The sequence below is a fragment of the Carettochelys insculpta genome, chromosome 2 (genome assembly GCF_033958435.1).
Source record: "Carettochelys insculpta isolate YL-2023 chromosome 2, ASM3395843v1, whole genome shotgun sequence".
NCBI lineage: Eukaryota > Metazoa > Chordata > Testudines > Carettochelyidae > Carettochelys > Carettochelys insculpta.
In genome coordinates, this window is record NC_134138.1 from 81,408,284 (window position 1) to 81,428,394 (window position 20,111).

The 20,111-nt window shown below is 42.6% G+C and overlaps 1 protein-coding gene across 10 annotated transcripts in view; it reads right to left on the reverse strand.

Annotated features, from left to right (window-relative positions):
- Positions 1 to 20,111, reverse strand: part of DTNA (dystrobrevin alpha) — a 316,470-nt gene that overhangs the window by 224,040 nt on the left and 72,319 nt on the right. The window contains exon 2 of one of the 10 annotated variants that reach the window (XM_074987214.1): positions 7,206 to 7,296. The exons of 8 other annotated variants lie outside the window; for them this stretch is intronic. The gene's annotated coding sequence lies outside the window, so the exon portion shown is untranslated. Of the gene's footprint in view, positions 1 to 7,062; positions 7,179 to 7,205; positions 7,297 to 20,111 lie in introns of those variants that run through there. One more of the 10 variants, XM_074987216.1, reaches the window with a different exon arrangement.

Consider the following 20,111-nt stretch of genomic DNA (forward strand, 5'->3'; position numbering starts at 1 on the left):
TTCTGGAGTGTGGCATCCTCATTAAGGATAGACTGTAGGTCTTTAATAATTCATTGCAGTGGTTTGAGTTGGGGGCTGTGGGTGATGACCAGTGGTGCTCTGTTCTTGGCTTTTTTGGGCCGATCTTGGAGTAGCTGGTCTCTGGGTATTCGTCTGGCCCTGTTGATTTGTTTTTTTTTTTTTTATTTCTCCTGGTGGGTAATTCAGGTTTATGACTATTTGGTAAAGATCTTGTAGTTTTTGGTCTCTGTCAGTAGGATCAGAGCAAATGCGATTGTACCTAAGGGCTTGACTGTAAACAATGGATCTAGTTATGTGTGCAGGATGGAAGCTAGAAGGGTGTACGTAAGTATAGCGATCAGGGGGTTTCCGGTACAGTGCGGTACTGATCAGGCCATCCTTGATTTGTACTGTAGTGTCCAGGAAATGTCTCTCTCGTGTGGAGTAATCCAGGCATAAGTTGATGGTTAAAGTCTCTGTGGAATTCTTCTAAAGTCTCTTTACCACGGGTCCAAATCATAAAGATGTCATAGATGTATCTTAAGTAGAGGAGAAGTAATAGGGGATGAGAGCTGAGTCGCCAAAGAATTGAGGAAGGGACTCAAACACACTTCTACAGTTAAGAGTCTAAGGTTGTATGAGAATTATAAAAGGTCCAGAGAAGACCTGCCCAGTATGATTCAGTGCACGGAACAGATCCCGTAGGAAGAGAGACAATAAAGACTGGGATTGTTCAGTTTAGAAAGAAACAACTAAGCGGGGATGTGTTAAGGGCTATAAAATCATGAATGGTGTGGAGAAAGTGAACAGGGAAGTGTTATTTATCCCATCAAATAACACAAGAACCATGGGTCACACAATGAAATTAATAGGCTGCCAGGTTAAAGCAAACTAAAGAAAACACTTCTTCACACAATGCATAGTCAATCTGTGGAATTCATTGCCAGTGAATATTGAGAAGGCTAAAAGCACAACTGGATTCGAAAAAGAAATTAGATAAGTCTCTGGAGAATAAGTCCATTGATGGTTGGAACAAAAAGGCAGTCAAGTAGCACTTTAAAGACTAACAAAATAATTTATTAGATAATGAGCTATCGTGGGACAGACCCACTTCTTCAGATGATACTGGGTTATATGGACCGTTCATCTGAAGAAGTGGGTCTGTCCCACGAAAGCTCATCACCTAATACATTATTTTGTTAGTCTTTAAAGTGCTACTTGACTGCTTTTTTGTTTTGATAGAATACAGACTAACACAGCTACCTCTCTGTCTCCATTGATGGTTGTTAGCAAAGATTGCTGGTGATGCAACACCATACTGGGAGGTCATCTTAAACCAACTGCCAGAAGCTGGGATTGGTTGACAGCAGACGGATCACTAGGTAACTGCCCTGTTCTATTCACTCCTTCTGACGCATCTGGCACTGACCATGGTCAGAAAACAGACAACTGGGCTAGATGGACCACTGGTCTGATGCAGTATGGATGTTCTTAGGAGTGTCCATCTTATGAAAGAAAGAAGGACATCATCATGGGTTTTGAATCAATTTCTACTTAGGATTGAGGGAGTTCCTGGTACTTGTATAAGAACAGTCAAACTGGATCAGGCAAACGTCCATATAACCCAATATACTATAAGGTGCCACAGAAGGAGTGATAATAAACAGGTAGTCATCAAGTGAGCCCTCCACCCACCTCCCACATCTGACAAACAGAAGCTAGGGATACTTCTCAGGTAATTTTTATTCTAATAAATAAGTAGTGTGCTTCCTTACTGAGGGACTCTTCGACATTAGAATTCCAGAAGTTGGTGGAAAATGCTACTATTAATTCTTTGAAAATATGATTTTTATTTACAATGACAAATCATCCTTATGCAATTTGTATGCTATGTAAGGTACCCCAAGGATAGCTTAGTTATTGTCTCACTTGATTGCAGATACACAACTCCACAAAACAGTGCTTGACCAGCTAAATTCGTTTAGAGGCTGCCATATCAGAAAGAAAAATCACTACCTCACACAGCTATCCACAATGACTTCCCATGTTGAATAGCAATAATTTTATGAGATTCCTGAGCAGGGTTGCCCTGGGCTAAAATTTATTTTGATAAGGATCAGTTTCATATACTTTAAACTCTCTGTTTTGTGTTACTTTATTAAAAAACTAAGTCCATGCCAGGTTGTCGTAGACTGGGTAACCAAAAATTAAGGTAGACAAAATTTCACACTCACACAAAAAATCCTGTCCGATTTGTTCAGCAGTGACAGTACACTGGGTCTGTACAAGCCACAAAGATAAAGAGAATCAAAAAGACGACGCAACAAATTTGGACATCTTGATAATGGCTGCTACAGCACTCCTAAAAAACTACAATTTCTCATAAAAGTTGTTTCAGCTTTAATAGATTCTCTAAGACCCATTAAAGAAGTTGGTATATCTTTTCCTCTAATAGAGACTATGAAACGAATAGCTACAGGTTTGTGTTAAGGAAAAAAAGCAGTTAAGTATGGAAGTATGGATCATACTTCAAAGAAGAAGTTTTCTTAGAAATATTAGCTATGTTCCTGTGTGCAGATGGACTGTAAACATTATATTCTCCCAGCAAACAAAAAAAAAATAGATCAGATGGACTTCTGATATTCTTCAAAAGGTAGATGTTTTGCTGTGATGCCAATTAACTAGTGGTGTTTACAATGGCACTTGAGAACACACACACATGAGATGGAGTTTGATAAATTTATGAACATGATTTTTATGACATGGTTGCCTGCAATAGCAGGGGACAGGATCTGATGACCCAGGAGGTCACTTGTTGTCTTAATTTGTTAAAATTAAAGTAAATGAACCTATCCTGCTTAGGATAGTGTTGGGGTGTGTGTGACAAGAAGCATGTATTACAGTATAGTGCACGCTATAAACTATGAATTTTAGTTGAAATACTACAAAGTAAGGTATAATATTGTCTGAGTGAGACCACAACAATACAGATATTAAAACCAGTTTCCCAGGGGATATAATAATCAGAAGGACTTTTCTATTTAAGGGCTGCTGAATGCACATAATATGATATTAATGTTGAGAAATTTTGCATAACAGTACGCTGCTCTCAAGGTTTACAGTCTGACTTTTTTGTTTTCAATTTTTACTACCAATGTCTACTGGGAAAAGTGAAGCTTTAATTTAGCCCACAAATAGAACTCAGTCAACGTCTTTTCTTGCTAGCTATTGAGAGAACAGATGCAATATATTCTATTCACAAGCACAGTCTATCAACCTCACTTAGTAGCTTGACCTATCAGAGAATTTGACTAACACCTTACTGTAGTATCTGCCTATGACAATGGCAAAATTATTATGATCGTGCATTTTAATCTATGCACTCCACTTTCTTCTTTTTGGCCTGAAGAGAACTGGAACACCAGCTCAGTCTCTCACAGGCCATCGCCTCCTTCTCTTTGCAATTGCAGAAATTCATATTCGCTGTCCATTTCTGACATTGCCACATCACTTCTGGTACTGTAGGTACCAGTGCGACCACCAATAAGTCAAGCCATGCCAAAGGCTGCATATGTTTCAGGGAAAGAGTTGGCAGCCCCACAACCCTAGCAAATCAGAAAGAGACCAGAAACAAGTCAGCATGTCACTCAACAGATGATCTGCTTGTTGCAGTTGAAAACCTGTGCTGCTGAATCCTGCTCTAGTCACTTCTAGAAAGTGTACAAGCACCTACGGCCAATCCCTCAGCATTGAAAGTCCCAGATTCTCAAGGATTCAGCAGGAGGGCAGAGGTGAGGTCACGTCTGAGGGGATTTCTATGCCTTTTCCCTAAGCCTCCCAAGAAAAAAGAGGGCATGAGCGCAGCAGCAATCAAACAGGATGCAGGCAAGAGAACATTAAAATGCCCAAAGAATGCACAGTAACATCAAGTATTAAGTTTTAAAGTACGCGTTTACAATAAAGAATTTAGTCAGAGCAGTGCATGAAGGACTGGAGATTGATGGAGAAAGGGATCCAGAAGCCTCATGCTGAAGGAAGAAAGTGAAAAGGGCACGTGCTATCTCATATGCTATTTCAATATTGTCCTCAAACAGAAAAAGGACTTTTGTTTGGCTGAACTCCTGTTTTCTGAGTGTGAAGCATCTAACAAAGAGGAAACAAATGAGGACAATTATTTGACTATAGAAGCAAAGGAGAAACTAAAAGCAAAAAAGACTCAGGTCTCTGTGTAAATCAGATACAACACAGAGATACAGCTCAAAGACATACAGAATGATGTGTGACATTATTTCTAATCCCAGAGCAAAAGAAACATACTATCTAAAGCTAAAAAACTTAGAGCATTTGGATTATTTCTACTTCTTAGTGGCTAATATTCCGTAGCTCACATTACAGCGTATGTATTTATTTCTTTGATGGTCACATAAGCACCAACCTATGCTGGAAACCTACTAACTTCTATGCTTACTTATATGCCTCCAGCTTCCATCAAGGGCACACCACCCAATCTATTGTCTACAGCCAAACACTAAAGTACAACCGGATTTGCTCCAATCCCTCAGACAGAGACAAACACCTACAAGACCTTTACCAAGCATTCTTAAAACTACAGTAGCCACCTGAGGAAGTCAGGGAACAGACTGAATGGGCCAGATGTGTACCCAGAAGCCACCTGCTACAAGGCAGGCCCAACAAGGAAAGTAACACACCACAAGACCACAACACCAACATCACCTACAGCCCCCAGCTAAAACTGCTCCAATGCATGCATCATCAGTGATCTACAACCCATCCTGGACAATGATCCCTCATTCTCACAGACCTTGGAAGGCAGGCCAGTCATTGCCTACAAACAGCCCGCCAACCTGAAACAAACTCTCACCAGCAACTATATACCACATCATAGTAACTCTGACCAATCCCTGAAACAAACCACTCAGTGCCAACTCTGCCCACATACGTACACCAGCAACACCATCACAGGACCCAACCACATCAACCACACCATAACGTGCTCATTCACCTGCACATCTACTAATGTAATATATGCCATCATCTGCCAGCCATGCCCCTCTACCATATACCTTGACCAAACTGGACTTTTTCTACGTAAAAGAATAAATAAACACAAATATCAGGAATGGTAACACACAAAAACCTGCAGGAGAACACACCAGTCTCTCTGGAGACCCAGCAGCAGATTTAATAGCAGCCATTCTGCAACAAAAAACTTCAAAGAGAAACTGCAGATCTACAATTCATTTGCAATTCATTTCGCTGACACCATGAATTTAGGATTGAACAAAGACTGGGAACGGCTGTCCAACTACAAAGGCAGTTTCTCTTCTCTAGGTTTTCACACCTCCATGTCAGCTGCTGGAAGAGAGCCACATCCTCCCCAACTGAATTCTGACTGAATTGACCTTGTTAACTCGGGTCTTCCTATTGAATGGTACTCCCTTCTTTTCTTGTGCCTGTGTATTCATATTTGCCACTGGAATTTCCACTACATGCATCTGATGAAGTGGGTCTTGGCCCACGAAAGTATATGGTCCAATAAATCTGTTAGTCTATAAGGTGCCACAGGACTTCTAGTTGTTTTTGCAGATACAAAGTAATACGGCTATCCCTCTGATACTTCTTTGAAGGTAATGCATTTAGTTGCTCTGTTTTTATCAAATGTCAGAAAGATTTTTAAAGTCAATTTCTTAGCAAGGAACAACTCACGTACTTTGTAGTGTATATGCTTTTCCATATTATTCTTGTCCCCTTCACCTAACTTGTTGTGTAATGCTGCTGTACTTGGTTAAATAGTTGCCACATTTCATTCCAGTATGGGCTGCACTTCAGTGGTGGGTTAAATTATAGTCATATAGCCCTTACCTGCCTTTCATAGGAAATATGAAACTTACCTAAATACATTCTGTGAAGCACTAGATCCTTGAATCAAAGATGCTTTGATACTGAAGTATTACTGCCATATGTATCATTGTACATTTTGTCATACTTATTCAACAGCATATGAGGAATGAACGGCACTCAAAAGCTAGGATATGCCATAATTAAGGTTGCTGATGCAGTCTTGATTGAGCCTCTTTGTGTACATAAATTTTCAATAATACAGTCTAAAATTTAAGGTTGCCACGTGTCCAATTGTGGACCAGAATGCCTGATTGACCAAGGGATCCTCGTGTGCTGTTGACTATGCTGTTATAAGTCTGGTCAGTGTGGCAGGCAGAGGTGTGGTCAGCAAGGCTCTGTGTGATGCTCCACATCCTGGCAGGCTCCGCAGTTCATGTTGGCTGAGAACTGCAGCCAATGGGAGCTGCAGGGGCAGCTTCTGCAGACAGGGACAGCAGGCAGAGCCACCTGCCTACACCTGTTTGTTAGAATGGGAGGGAAATAGAATAGAGTAGAATCACAGAACTGGAAGGGACCTCAGGAGCTCATCGAGTCCAGTCCCCTGCCCTCATAGCAGGACCTAGCACCATCTACATCCTCCCTAACAGAGGCTTATCTAACCTGCCCCAAGGTACTTGAAAGCTGTTACCATGAAGTACATTTGAGGCCCCAACAAGGACTGACCTCACAACCTCTGGTTTACAAGGCCAGTGCGCTAATCACTAAACTATTCTGGGAAATGTCTGCTTCCAGGAGCTGCCTGAGGTAAGCTCCATCTGGACCCCTCATCTCCTCCCATACCCAACTCCCTCCCAGAGCCTAGACCCCACACCCCTTCCTCACCCCAACATCCTGCCTCAGCCCTGAACCCCCTCATGCACCCAAATTCCCTCCCACTGCCTGCACCCCTTCCTGTACTCAAAAACTACCCAGTTCCATCCCAGTACCCTCACCATGCACCCCTCGGTCCAGGCCAGGGAAAATGAGCAAGTGAATGAGGGCAGGGGAGAGTGAGTGATGGAAGGAGGGAGGATGGAATGAGCAGAGGGCAGGGCCTTGGAGAAGGCATGGTGTAGGGGCAGGGCACCTGGAAGGGATGGGGAGAGAGCAGTTAAGTTTGTATTTCCGCATTCAGAAAGTTGGCAATACTACTTGAATTACCTGACCGCATACTAGCTGTGTCTTCGTTCAGTGCACAGGCCAGATGGTGCGGAATCAATGAGCAGCTTATTTGCTGCATACTATTCCAATTCTGCTCTGAAGACAAACTGACACGTCCATGAGGGTTTTTCTCTGGTGCTTACCAGTATGGTATCTCTTTTTCACAAACATAAATTATCTTCACAAGCTGATTATAGGAGGCCGTGGTTTTATCCCCATTTTACACACACGGAGCTGAAAGACAAAGGGATTGAAGCCCAAAGTGTCCATTAATTTCAGATGCCCAATGTGAGGTACTTCGAAGCTGATTTGTCAGAATACAGAGCCCTGTACGGAACTTTATGCATTCTAGTACAGCTCCCAATGACCTCAATTAAAGTGTGAGCACTCAGCATTATAGTCCCTGGCCCCCCAACAAGCTGTGTGGACGCGCGGCTTCACATTAAGCCATGCACAGGAGCAATTAAACCCACGCAAGGGCTCAGGGCTGCAGGAACAGAGATGCCTCTCCCATGGCCCTGAAGCTGAGGGGGCCTGTGGGGAGGAGCCAATCCCTGCCGATCCCAGCACAGAGCCACCCAGGTAAGCCTGAGCCCCAATCTTCTGCCTCAGCCTGAGCCCCCCACAGCCTTGAGCACCCTCGAACCCTGAAGCCCTCATCCCCACCTCCACCCCAAATCCCATATGGTCCCCAGCCCAGGGCTTGTACCCTTACTGAATCACAGTCTCCTGCCCAGAACCCTTCCTCAAATGTGGAGCCCCCTTCCTGTACCCCATACTCCCAATCACAGCCCTACCCTAGAGCCTGCAGTCCCAGCTGAAGCCTTCATAGTCCTGTGCAACAAAACTCTGCCGCAGGCCTGACTTCCCTCCCACACTCAGAACTCCTTGGTGCACATAAGAAAATTCCTTCTGCTCAGAGGAGATAAAAAATTAGAAGGAACACCACTTCTGCAAATCAGGCCTCCAGGTCTCAAACTGGCTACTCAGAAAGTGAGGAACACACAAATTTATGATCACCTCTAAAAATGTGATTCAAATGACTTGCTTAGAAACTCTGAGGCCGAGACAAAGATAGAATCTAATTATCCAGGACACTACTCATCTATCTTATCCATAAGAACTGCTCTTCTCATTCTGCAATCCCTTCTCTCATTCCCCGCACATCTTTCAAACACATCCATGTAAAGTGCATCAGAATGCAGCTCCCCTTCTGGCTTCTCCAGAGCTTCTTAGGCCATCTCTAAACTAGGGAGTTTTGTCAGCAAAATGGCCACTTTGCCAACAAAACCACAGAGCATCCAGATTCCCGAGGCATTCTGTAGACACAACACAGCACTTGTGTTGACAGCGGTACCCCGCTCCCCATGAAGGATAACACCTGTGGTCGACAGACATCTGTTGGCAGAAAGCCAGTCTGGACATTCCAGGGGGTGGGGCGGGGGGGCCTTCCGTCAACAGACCAGGCTTCTGGGCACCACGCAGCCCTGTCTGCTGTGCTTCTAGTTGGCTGGTTTTGCAGACAGAATGGCTGGACAGTCCGCCACTCTCTGGCGACAGTGGGGATCACTCTTGCGATCCACATGGCAGTTTGGCAGTGATGTGTCAAAAGAAGTTTGTTGGAAGATATTTTCTAACAAACCCCCGCAATCTAGACAAAGCCTTGCTGAGGTTCAGACTGCACTCTTGCCTGTACCTCCTGATCCATTCATATCCCATCCCTGGCTCCTCAAAATCACAAGGCCTCTTTGTCAATCTCCTGGTCTTGACCCAGATGGGCCTATTTCTGATCCCTTACATTAGTGGTACCCAAACTTTTGACATGTGGGCCACATAAACCTATGCACAAACTTGTGCAGACCAAACCAAATCTACATGTTTTAATAAGATTTAAAGCCAGTGTATTAATTTATATTTTAAGTTCAGCCAGCTTTGTATATATTTAGATAAGTTGTTTCTATGGATGGTGTCTTTCTACACATTTGAGTACACTAAAATTTTGCAAACCTGGTGATCGTACACTAATGAATCAGCCGTTAGTGCTATGCGTTGAAAAAGGCTGTGGACCCTACGAAAATCTCGGGGGCGGGGGCACATACAGCCCACGGGCTATAGTTTGGGTACCCCACCTTAACAGACCATTCCTCCAGGCACAGCTGTTTAGACAGTTTCATTGAATCCACAGAAAACTCAGTGACAAGACTAGGCAGAGAGAAAGAAAAGTGACCAGGGGGGCAGGGGAGAGAGAGAGTGTATGACACGTTGTAATGTATATTTGAAACTGCTAAAGGAGGTCTGAGCAATAGATTTTCTTTCCCTCTCCTAAGGTCATGTGTTTAAAACCCACCAAGCTAGACAGTTTGGCACTACAAACTGAGGAGAACATACAGACTGATGAGATAAAATTAGTACAGGCATATTTCAGTAGTGGAAAAAGCAATCTGAGATGGACGCCCGTGTTAGATCCAAGAAAGAAGATACTTGGAACATACACTTCTATTCTCATGCTAAAGGAACATCTAATACAGATTTCACACAACCAAGTATTTTGGGAAAGAGGAGGAAAACCATAGCTTCATCCTAGTCACTGGACATGCATTTACAGAACCATGCAATTACCTCAGAAAGTCCCAGCTCTGTCTCAGATCTATCTGTCAAAAAACAATCAGCAAGAAACTCCACTTTCTTTTTCACACAAAGGAGTTTAAAATTGCTGTAATGATACATATTGGACACTGAAGTTCTTACGCTAGAAGCAAATAATAATAAATAATAAACTGTAAAATACACAGCGTGGACTTTTTCTGAACAAACAAAAACAAATTCCAAACCTCTGGTGGTTTTGTTTTCATTTAATGTTTAAAGAACATGTTATAAAAGTAAACAAAATACAGCCTGGGAAGTTTTCTAGTGTGCATGTGTGTTAGTTGTTTCCCTTTTGTAACTGAATAGGTCCTTTTAAAATGTAGCTATTGTCCATTGCACAATAGCTACCATACTTTTAAAGGAAATGTTAATGAACTTACTGTACAGTCATTCTGAAGACAGCATTAGACTCTCCAATGGCATATTTAATTTCCTGGCTTTTTCCACTGGACATCTTAAAGTTATATAAATGTATCAAGCCAAGAGAAAGTCTGAAGAGCCAGAAATTCTCTTCTTCCACTATACAGGACAGAGATGTCATTTTAAGGATAACAACCATACTGGTATAGGCTGTTGCTTTTAAATTCATAAATGGGTTTTTGGATTTATCTTTAGTAATATGTGATTTTCTCTTTTTTCCCCTTGTTATGCTAATATGAAGTAAAACCACTTTACTAAGGGCTCAAATTTTGTTTGACCCTCTTTCCTGTACTGGCCAAATGAATGAATATATGTCTTTCAACTCCATAATAACTAGATGAATTTTATTTTTAATAAGATTTCCACAAGAAATGATTTTTGAGTAATTCTATTTTTCCAACTTTATACAGGATCAATACGACCAACTTTATTCTGGATCACGAATTGTATACAGCAGACTCATATGGATAACTTTTATGTCCCACATTCAACAACCAAGAGAGACCAAAGATAAGGTGATGGAAACACAAACTGTGTCTATGTTATTTTTATGGCATTCAGTCCTGTATTATTTGTATTGGAGCAAAACTCAGTTACACTTAACTACCACTAGCGCAAGATCTGTTACACATCTTACACTGCTGGAAGAAATTAATGTAGGCCCTTCTTGTCCAAGCTGCCTAAAGAGGCTGGGCAACCACAAAACAGGAAGCTAACATCTGCTCCCTGAGACTCCCCACTCTCCACTGTGAGCGAGCACCAGGCTCAGCCAGTAGGGGGAAACAGTCCTCTCCATCGTCAGTCAAATATTTTATTTATATAATCTTCTGACATGTCTTTCCATTCTCCTTATTACTGGACAACGTGAAGCATGAAGATATCCACGGCACCTCAGCAAGGTCTCCCAGAATTCAGTCTGAAATCCCCCTTGAATGATCTTAGCTTACATTCTACAAATGCGTCTGTGCAGGCAGAACTCCTAGGACTGTGTGTCACAACTGCAGTCAAGGGTCCCCTCTAGGCCACTCACCAGATGGGTGTGAGGGGATCAAGCCAGTTGACTCCTTCGATCCACGGTGTCCATTACGCTTGACAGATGTAGCGAGCTGGCCACTGAGGGGTGGCAAAATATGACTCTGAGGAGCTGCATACATGGAGCGCCCTCCGCCCGTTCCACACACACGCCCCATCGCTTTGTGGGACAAGCACGTGGCAGCAGGATCGGTGGCTCTTCCTGTGCCTCTTGCTCCGGCGCGGCTTGCCTCATGCAGCCCCTGCCAGGCTGCAGCTCGCACAGCCCGACAGCGCTGGTGAGTTATTGGGGGCGGGGGGTGGAGGTGTTTCTGGCTCTGGGGGTGCCTGGCTCTGAGGGAGGGGAACAGCACTTATTTTGAGTGAATCAGGAGGGCTGTGGCAATCCTTGAATTTCTATTGGACACCACTGCCTTAGATATTTCGAACCTACAGATACTGAACAGAGTCTAGGCACTGTGGTCGGTTCCAAGGTGCAGCTCTATCTGGCACCCTGACCTCAGTGGTTAGTTCACTTGACTCATTGCCCAATCCCTGGAATCAACAGTACTTGCCCCAACCCGTAGCTTAAAAACCTCCCTTGGTAACAATCAAACCAAATAGTATTCGGGGTCCAGAGCTAGCTTCTTCAAAGGCCATGCAAACCTTGTAACACATGAAACACAGACCCTTCACACTGGATTCTACAACACTGCAGCTATTTCTTTAATAGCACAAGAAATAGACAGCTCTACAAAAAATAACGTATTATATATGCATATTTCTGTCTCTGTTTCCTCAAATTCCAACGCATTCTTTGGGGTGGGGTCAGACTTAGATGGTCACAGAGAAGGTCTTTCAACTGCAGTGCAATTGGCTTGTGTTCTGAAACACAGAGATGTTTCTAAATCACCTAATCTCTTACTTTGACTGGCACATCATCTTCCTCTATCCTGTCCCATACTTCCTGTGCATGGCCTTAACCTTCCCCCATGGAGTTTTTTTATACACTTTTCAGTGTCTTTATTAGGTGACTCCTCATTCAGCTTCTTTAGGCGACACTAAATCTTTCCCAAGTGATTTCATTGCTAGGTGTTTTCCCCAATAAAGCAGTTCTTGTGCGTAGGAGTCAGTCTATTATTTGGATTGATTCCATTTCAATGGGAGAGCACTTGATTGCATGTTAGACCTTTCCTACAAGTCTTTTGAATTCCAGTCCAACACAGAGGTAACAATAACAGAAGGTAGAAGATCCCTTATCCAAAATGGAGCCTGCAGGCTGACAAGACACATATGAAGAACCTACATCAAAAATAATTTGTAAGTTGCATATAGAGATTCCCCTAATCATCACACCATGCAAAGCCACACTTTTTAGTGTGCCAGGTAGGCTTGGGGACTAACCTACCAAAATGCAATTGCAGGATCACACCTAAAATATATACAACATAACAAAATTAACTATAACCCACAGATAGCCAAATAATTGACTCTTGTCTCTGTGGCAACTGTGTAGCTGTGGAAACTTAAGAATATCTAAGCAAAAGGAAGTTTGCCGAGTCCTTGGACATTATCACTGGAAAAGCCTCTCATACTGTATGTGAGCTCATCTTAATAGTATCTAAAAAAGATTCATTTCAATGTCCCTCTCCTTATAAATGATTAACGTATCATACTGGCTGCAAGTGCTCTCCCAGACAGCAGGGTAACAGTTTCATTTCCGACTAATATGCATGTTATCTCGTACAGTAATTAGATCCTAAAGAGAGTTGGTAGGGAAGCATTTTGAAAAGTAAGTTGGGCATTGCAGAAGATGTCTGAGCATAATAGTTTACAGAGACTCATGCATGAATAAATAGCTGCATTAGCTAACCTAGTATAAAAACATGTACCTCTAAACATCATGGTGGCCTGAAATTTTAGTAGCAGTGATAGACTATGGAAACCAGATTCGTATACAGAAACTGAATAGGTAAGGATCACATATATCCCAAAGGTCATATGCTTGAAAACATATTCTTCATATGCCATGGTTTCTCACTAGACCACAATGCCAGACACCATAAAAGGAAGACATTGACTATGTTCAGAGCCTTTCATAGTGAGTTCAATACAGAGTTTGGGCCCTATCACTATAACAACAATGTATCCAAATTTAATCTCACAAATGGTTATAAACGTCTAAACAGAGGAACATTAAAGACAGCATACAATATGCATCCTCCTGGCCAATGGGATCAAAATGTAATAAGCTGGCTCTCATTATTTACGTCCCAAGCTTAAATCCCAGCAAAGTCTTAGGAACATTTACCAGTCCATCACAAAATGTACTCACCTGACCCTTTATGATAACCTTTGATGAGAATCATGAAATATCTACTGACATTTTATTTGTCTAAAAAAATTACATTCTCAAGGCATATGGCTTAGTAGAATTCAGGATAGCTTTAATAGCTTTTAAAGCACCAGCGCAATCAAAAGTCATGGTAGTGACTGGAGTACAGCTAGTTCTACTGTCATTGCCTACATAAACATGATGGGGATTCTGAATTATTGCCCTGACTGTGGTAATAACTGCAAAATAAGTATATTTCTACCTAGAACCTTATGTGCCAAAATCTATAATCTCATTTACAGGGCATCTCCCTTTATCTCAATAAAAATACATCTCAGGCAACAATGACCAAATTGGCAAGCATTTCTCAATAATCACGTCTATCAGCCCTTGTGGAATTTCCCAGCCTAAAGATGACTAAACCTGACTTTATAATAAACAGCCAACACACACACACACACACACACACACACAATTTAGAATTAATCATTTAACAAGAACATTATTATAGCTAAAATAAGAGTTTTAAAGAGAGTTTATTATTCAAAGACCACAAGGATAGACAGAACACATTCTACCTACAGTAAGGTCACACTAGCTCTATTGAAGGGAAACGCAAAGCTGAAAATAGTAACACAATGTCATTGTATTCCTTTGATCCATAATTATGCATATTTTACACACTGCAATGCTTTTATTTAGGTAATGTAATCTGGCGGGGAGATAGGATGAATTCTTTGAGGTCTACAAACTCACCCATGGTGATTTTATTGGATAATTGAAATCTTTTGCTTGCTACTCATACTTTGCTGTCTGAAATAGGCTTAATTGCAGCTCTGTTGCTAAAAGTGCCAAGGGATGACTGAAGTTGTTGCAGGCAGGCAGTTTAAGTCTTTTATGCTTATATGGAATCTGGAAACAAAATTCAAAAATGATTTTGAATAAAGTAAGGTCTCAGAGTTCGTGAACCCAGAATACACAACCCCACTCTTATGCAGCTGACTCTGATTCCTTCAGTAAACCCTGGAAATGCACAATTTCCAGTTGTGCTTAACTCGCTCCCCTCAGGTCCTGGCTCAGTCCCCCCTTCCCCCAGCTCCACTCACCACCTATGCACAGCTCCTGCTCACCCCCCACCCCTGCATCTGGCTCACCTCCCCTCAGGCGCCTCTCTGGCTCCACTTCTCCAGTCCCGGTTCAATCCTTCTGCCAGCTCACCACCCACACACAGCTCTGGCTCAACCCCCACCCCAGTTCAACACCACCCCCCAGCAAGCTCTGGTTCAAACCCCCTGCATGTGGCCTCAGTTCAAACACCTGTGGCCTGGCTCACTACCCAAGCAGGGCTCCCCCTCACCACCCCCGCACACAGCTCTTGCTCATCTTTACCCCTTGTCCCCCTGCAGCCCTAATCCACCCCAGGCTTAGCGCTCCCATGGCCCAACCCACTGCCAGGCTTAACCCTCCCCAACTGCCCCCTCTCCACCCCAGGACTTATCTTTCTGCTGCTTCCTCAGCTGCAGAACATCTGTTCTGCTGGGGGAAAAGCCAGATTGCCACTTACATGAAATCTGGGTTACGTGAGGATGCGTGGAACAGAACTCTCCTGTAACACGGGGGTCTACTACAGTCATTCTCAGTTTTTCTCACTCTATTATTCAGTTAATCATTACCATTTTTCAGAAAGGATACAGATCAATTTCTAAATTACCAAAAAAGCTAAGACTGACTGCACTTAGAGTACTTTTGGAGTATGGCCATTGAACTCATGGGCACGTCTGTTTTTTGAGAAAACAAATGTGGAATGGGATTCCCCTAGGAAAGCTGATTTATGATAAAGTAAAATGGGGAATAGACTCATGGCATCACCATTAAGGTATGCAGCCACAGTGCTCCAAAATAAGGGGCATGTATTAAGTAACATAAAATAAGAAAATAATAGTGGCAACTTGATATTTCTCTTACTGCAGCTTTCTGCACCATATACTTGGTTGATAGATTCTAAACCTAGTTAACTAATTTAACAAACCATAAGGATTAGCTAAGCCAAACTTTTTTTCTAACAACATCCAATATAGCAAACACCTTGGGAATTCACTTGTTAAATCATACTTATACTAAAAGGCATAGAGAGAGAGTCTTGAAGATTAAGTTTATTGTAAGATGAACTAGTTATTAATCATTTGATCTGCAGTGTTCTTCAGACATGCCCACATCTTCATCCATATAATTTTCTCCCAATAAGCAGTTTTCCTTACAATTCATTTTCCCATCTAGGCCAGGTTCTTGCACTGATCACACCTGATACATTTTCCTTTTTACAAAAGGAACCAATTTCTTCAAAATGTTCCCAGATAGGCAGGCCTGCCACGGGGATGGAAAGGCCTGGGAAATGGGGCAATGGCCCAGAGACCCAGCATTTCAAAGGTGCCCAGAGCTCCAGCTGTCAAGGTAGCTCCAGGTCTTTTTGAAATGCCTCAGCAGCACTGATCCACCACTCTGCATGGCTGGGTGATGGGGTGGGCAGGTTAAGTGCTGCGGTCCAGGTGGTGCTAAGGGCTGACTGTCCTTAGCCCCTCCACTTCTGCCCTGGGCTCTGCACCTTCTAGGAGTGCAGAGCTGGGCCCCACCCCTATCTTGCCCTGTGGTCTGAGGTGGATGTCAGCTACACTGCAGATAGAGTCTCTCCTACGTACAAAAGCCATGACAGCTTTTCTGTGACAAAAGCGTGGGGAAATATAGAAAGCTCTGTATGTGCTGAATGATATCTTCCTATTAACTGTCTGGTCCATTGTTCCTTTCTATGCTGCTACCATCCTTTTCTTTGTACTGTCTCTCAGTCTTAAGATAATGTCTAAAGAAACTCCTTTGCTGTACTTGGCCCAGGTCTGCCACCACACAAGCACAGAACACAACCAGACCTACCCAGCCTGTCTTCCTTTGCACATTACTTTAGTTTGCTGAGAAACAGAAATGGAAAGCCTACAACTTTCAAGATGCAAAAGCTGGTAGTTAGGCTTGACAGACTAGAACCATTAATTCCTTTTTACAAGACTAAGTGTAGGCGTAGCGTGTTTGTGGTGAGATTTAATTGTACCTGTTATTTTTAAATGAGTAACTGAGCATTTGAATTTTTAAAAATAAAAAAGCCACTGTTTAAAAGAAGTTATTGATTTTTATCCATTCTTCTCTCCCTCTCCAGTTCAAAACATTCACATGGAGTTTTATGAACCTGGAACGGGGGTGAAGGCAGCCCTAGATGACCGTTACCTAATATGTATGGATGTTTTTTAAATACACAGAACTGCTTGACATGACTGAATTGTTCTGTTTATAATTAATTTTTTTCTCCATGTGAAGCGCTGGAGATAAATGCATACAATCTTTTTTGTTTGTTAATTCCAGCTCACTCCTGCTGTGTCTTATTAAGTGAAGGCTGCAATGACTAATTTCTGACAATATTAAATTAGCAAAAAGTATGTTGTGAGGAATGCAACCTGATTGGCATTAAAAGGATTAACTGCAGGTGTTTATTTTCAGATACAGATGGTTTATTAACCCAGACATACCATAATAAATAAATAAACTGCTCCATGCACAAATCTGCCTATAAAATCAGCTCTCCAGGGTTATTTTTACTTAACTTTTCTTGTGTCTACAGCTAGGACAGCATTTCTAAACTTAGATGTGATGGAAACCCTTCAAAAACAGGTACAGATGTAGTATTGCACACATAAGTGCTAGTTTGCATGTGTCATTGCTATGTAGTACCCAGAGGCACTGAGACCTCAACTGCAGTGAATGAAGTCTCTGCTCTACAGCCTCAGCTGAAAGCCAGCTGGCCTTTCGCTCACATGGTAGAGTTTAGGGCTTTAGACCCTATGCTTACAGGTTCTATCCCTGGTGCCAGCTACACAGGCCTGTCGGTGTTACAGCTAGTACGCATGCAAGAGCACATGGGATTAAAGGGGCACACCCACTGTTTCTCACAACTGAAAATCTAATCCAGAATGTGCAAATTAGCTGTCCATTAATTACATCAGCCATCTCACTAAGCATAGCTTGTTCCTAAAGGAGCATCAGATTTCTGAAGCAGAGCTATTATATTCTTAATTCATTAGCTCTCATCATCTCCTCCCAGTCCCAGCTTCCCCACACTAAGAGAACACTTCACATTGATACTTTGGAAGGCTAAAATATGCCCCTAAAAAGCTCCAGCCTAGTGGGAAAAGAGCCTGACACAACTTTCTGTTGGAATTAGTTAGCCCACATGACATTGTCTGCCTAACTAGAACAAAATATTTTTGTAATTATTGAATTCCTCTCAATAAATCCGTTTTCATCACAGTGGCCGTGTCTACACTAGCCAAAAACTTCAAAATGGCCATGCAAATGGCCATTTCGAAGTTTACTAATGAAGCGCTGAAATACACATTCAGTGCCTCATTAGCATGTGGGCGGCCGTGGCACTTTGAAATTGATGCGGCTCGCTGCCGCGCGGCTCGTCCAGACAGGGCTCCTTTTCAGAAGGACCCCAGCTACTTCAAAGTCCCCTTATTCCCATGAGCAGATAGAAATAAGGGGACTTCAAAGTAGCTGGGGTCCTTTTGAAAAGGAGCCCCGTCTGGATGAGCCATGTGGCGGAGAGCCGCATCAATTTCAAAGTGCTGCAGCCACCTACATGCTAATGAGGCGCTGAATATGTATTTCAGTGCTTCATTAGTAAACTTTGAAATGGCCATTTGCAGGCCATTTCGAAGTTTTTGGCTAGTGTAGATGTGGCCAGTATGTTTAAAACTGAACTGCTTAGCGTAGCAATATTACAGATTGGACAAGAAATACCACTTCCTAGTATTATGTGTGTCATGGCTCCTTCCCCACTAGCAAGACAAATGCAGAAGTGGGGGCCAGCAAAAGTACCTCCAAAACCTTACCAGGTTTTGGTACAAACTTCCCCCCAAAAATCCTAAAAACCTTAGATTCTGGGGATAAAATTCGCTGCCACCACCCAAGTAATAATAAGGAAACCAGGGAGAGACTACTTGGGAAATCTCAACCCCAAAGGTAAAAAACCAGGACACAAACATTAACCAATAGCAGGTTAATAAAAAGAAAGAGAGAGAACTTTTATTATTACAACCATATTCATGTTGCAAGCCTCATGACTAGATGGAAGAGTCACAAAGTAAAACACATGGGGACATGGGCCTAGAACTTAGTTACAAGGAGAGTAAAAGAACATTTCTAAAAAGTGCACAGACATCAGATCCCACCTCCCAAACCATAAAACAATAAAGCCTAATGGACTTATCTAAACTTTACCCAACTAACAGAAGATTGGAGGGCCTGTTCTTGGAGGGAGATATTCTGTCTCTCTCTCCCTCATGGCTGGAAAGAAGAAGAAAGACCAGAGGACAGAAAAAGGGAGGAGCCAAAAAATTCAATTCTTACCTACATTCCTATAGGCCAATCCCACCTGGCTAAGAAGGTTAACCCTTTTACTCCCAGGCTGCTGGCTAACCCTCATGATCATGACAATGTGTTTGAAATAATGTTCTCCTTTCCAAATCCTCCCGGAATACCCAATCTCCTCATGTTCATTATATGCATCTCTGCCTCTTGAAGACACCACACAGGGAAGGTTTCGAGCCAGCTGGCACTTGACTAAGCAGCTCTGCCATTTGGGGTTGCTACTGCTGCAAGAGAGCATCTCACTGGGGCAGGAGGGAAATTTTCAAAATATATTATTCCTTCTGAAAGGAAATCACTTGCAAAAGACCTTCCTTCCATGAACTATCCCGTGCAGAACAAAGCACTCAAACTGCTAACAGAGCCTTTCCTGCATGGACTTTGCATCCGCAACATGCCCAAAGGGGGAAATATTAATTAACCTTTTATGGGCACTGACCGGGATCTCTATAGATGGCACAGAAAGTCTGCCCATCATTTCTAATACCACTCACAAGGCAACCCTGAAAACAGCCTGCACAGGTTCTGCATTTTTTTCCTAGTCCTGTTATAAGCCCATGCAGCATCTGTAAAACGTTACTTAATATTCATGTTTTCAGGAATCAGACATCTGCTTCCAAGCATGGGACAGGTATTTACCCTATTTCACCACAGGCATTATTTGGCCATTGTGCAGTTTCTAGCCTAGCAGTAACACTTGGAGGCCCTCATAGGCACACTTTCATGCTTTGATGGTTTTCCTCAGCCAGGGCTCCAAATGCTGTCATTTTAGTCTGGACATAAGACAGAATAAAGATTCGGAATGGCTAACACAGTAATAAAATAAATGAAAGGTGCTACAACAATGCAATCTTCAAGGTCCTGGAGCAGATGACATATCTACCAATGCTCCGACATATAGTTGTCTCTCGCCAGGAAGGTGGCAACCAAGCACACAACATGCGATCGGAAAATGGCAGAACTGCGTTTTTTCTGAGGGGTACAGCCATGTTGTACAAGCAGGTTTCTAAACACAGGGGCTGTGATGTGTTGTTCCAGAAGCAGGATGCCTCAGAACAAGATTAGGATGCCCATGTCATTTATTACAAATTTCAAAAGAGCAATATGTTTGGCAAATCTGCACATCATCCTGCAGGGCCTGTGCCCAAGTCTACATGCCTGGGTGAAG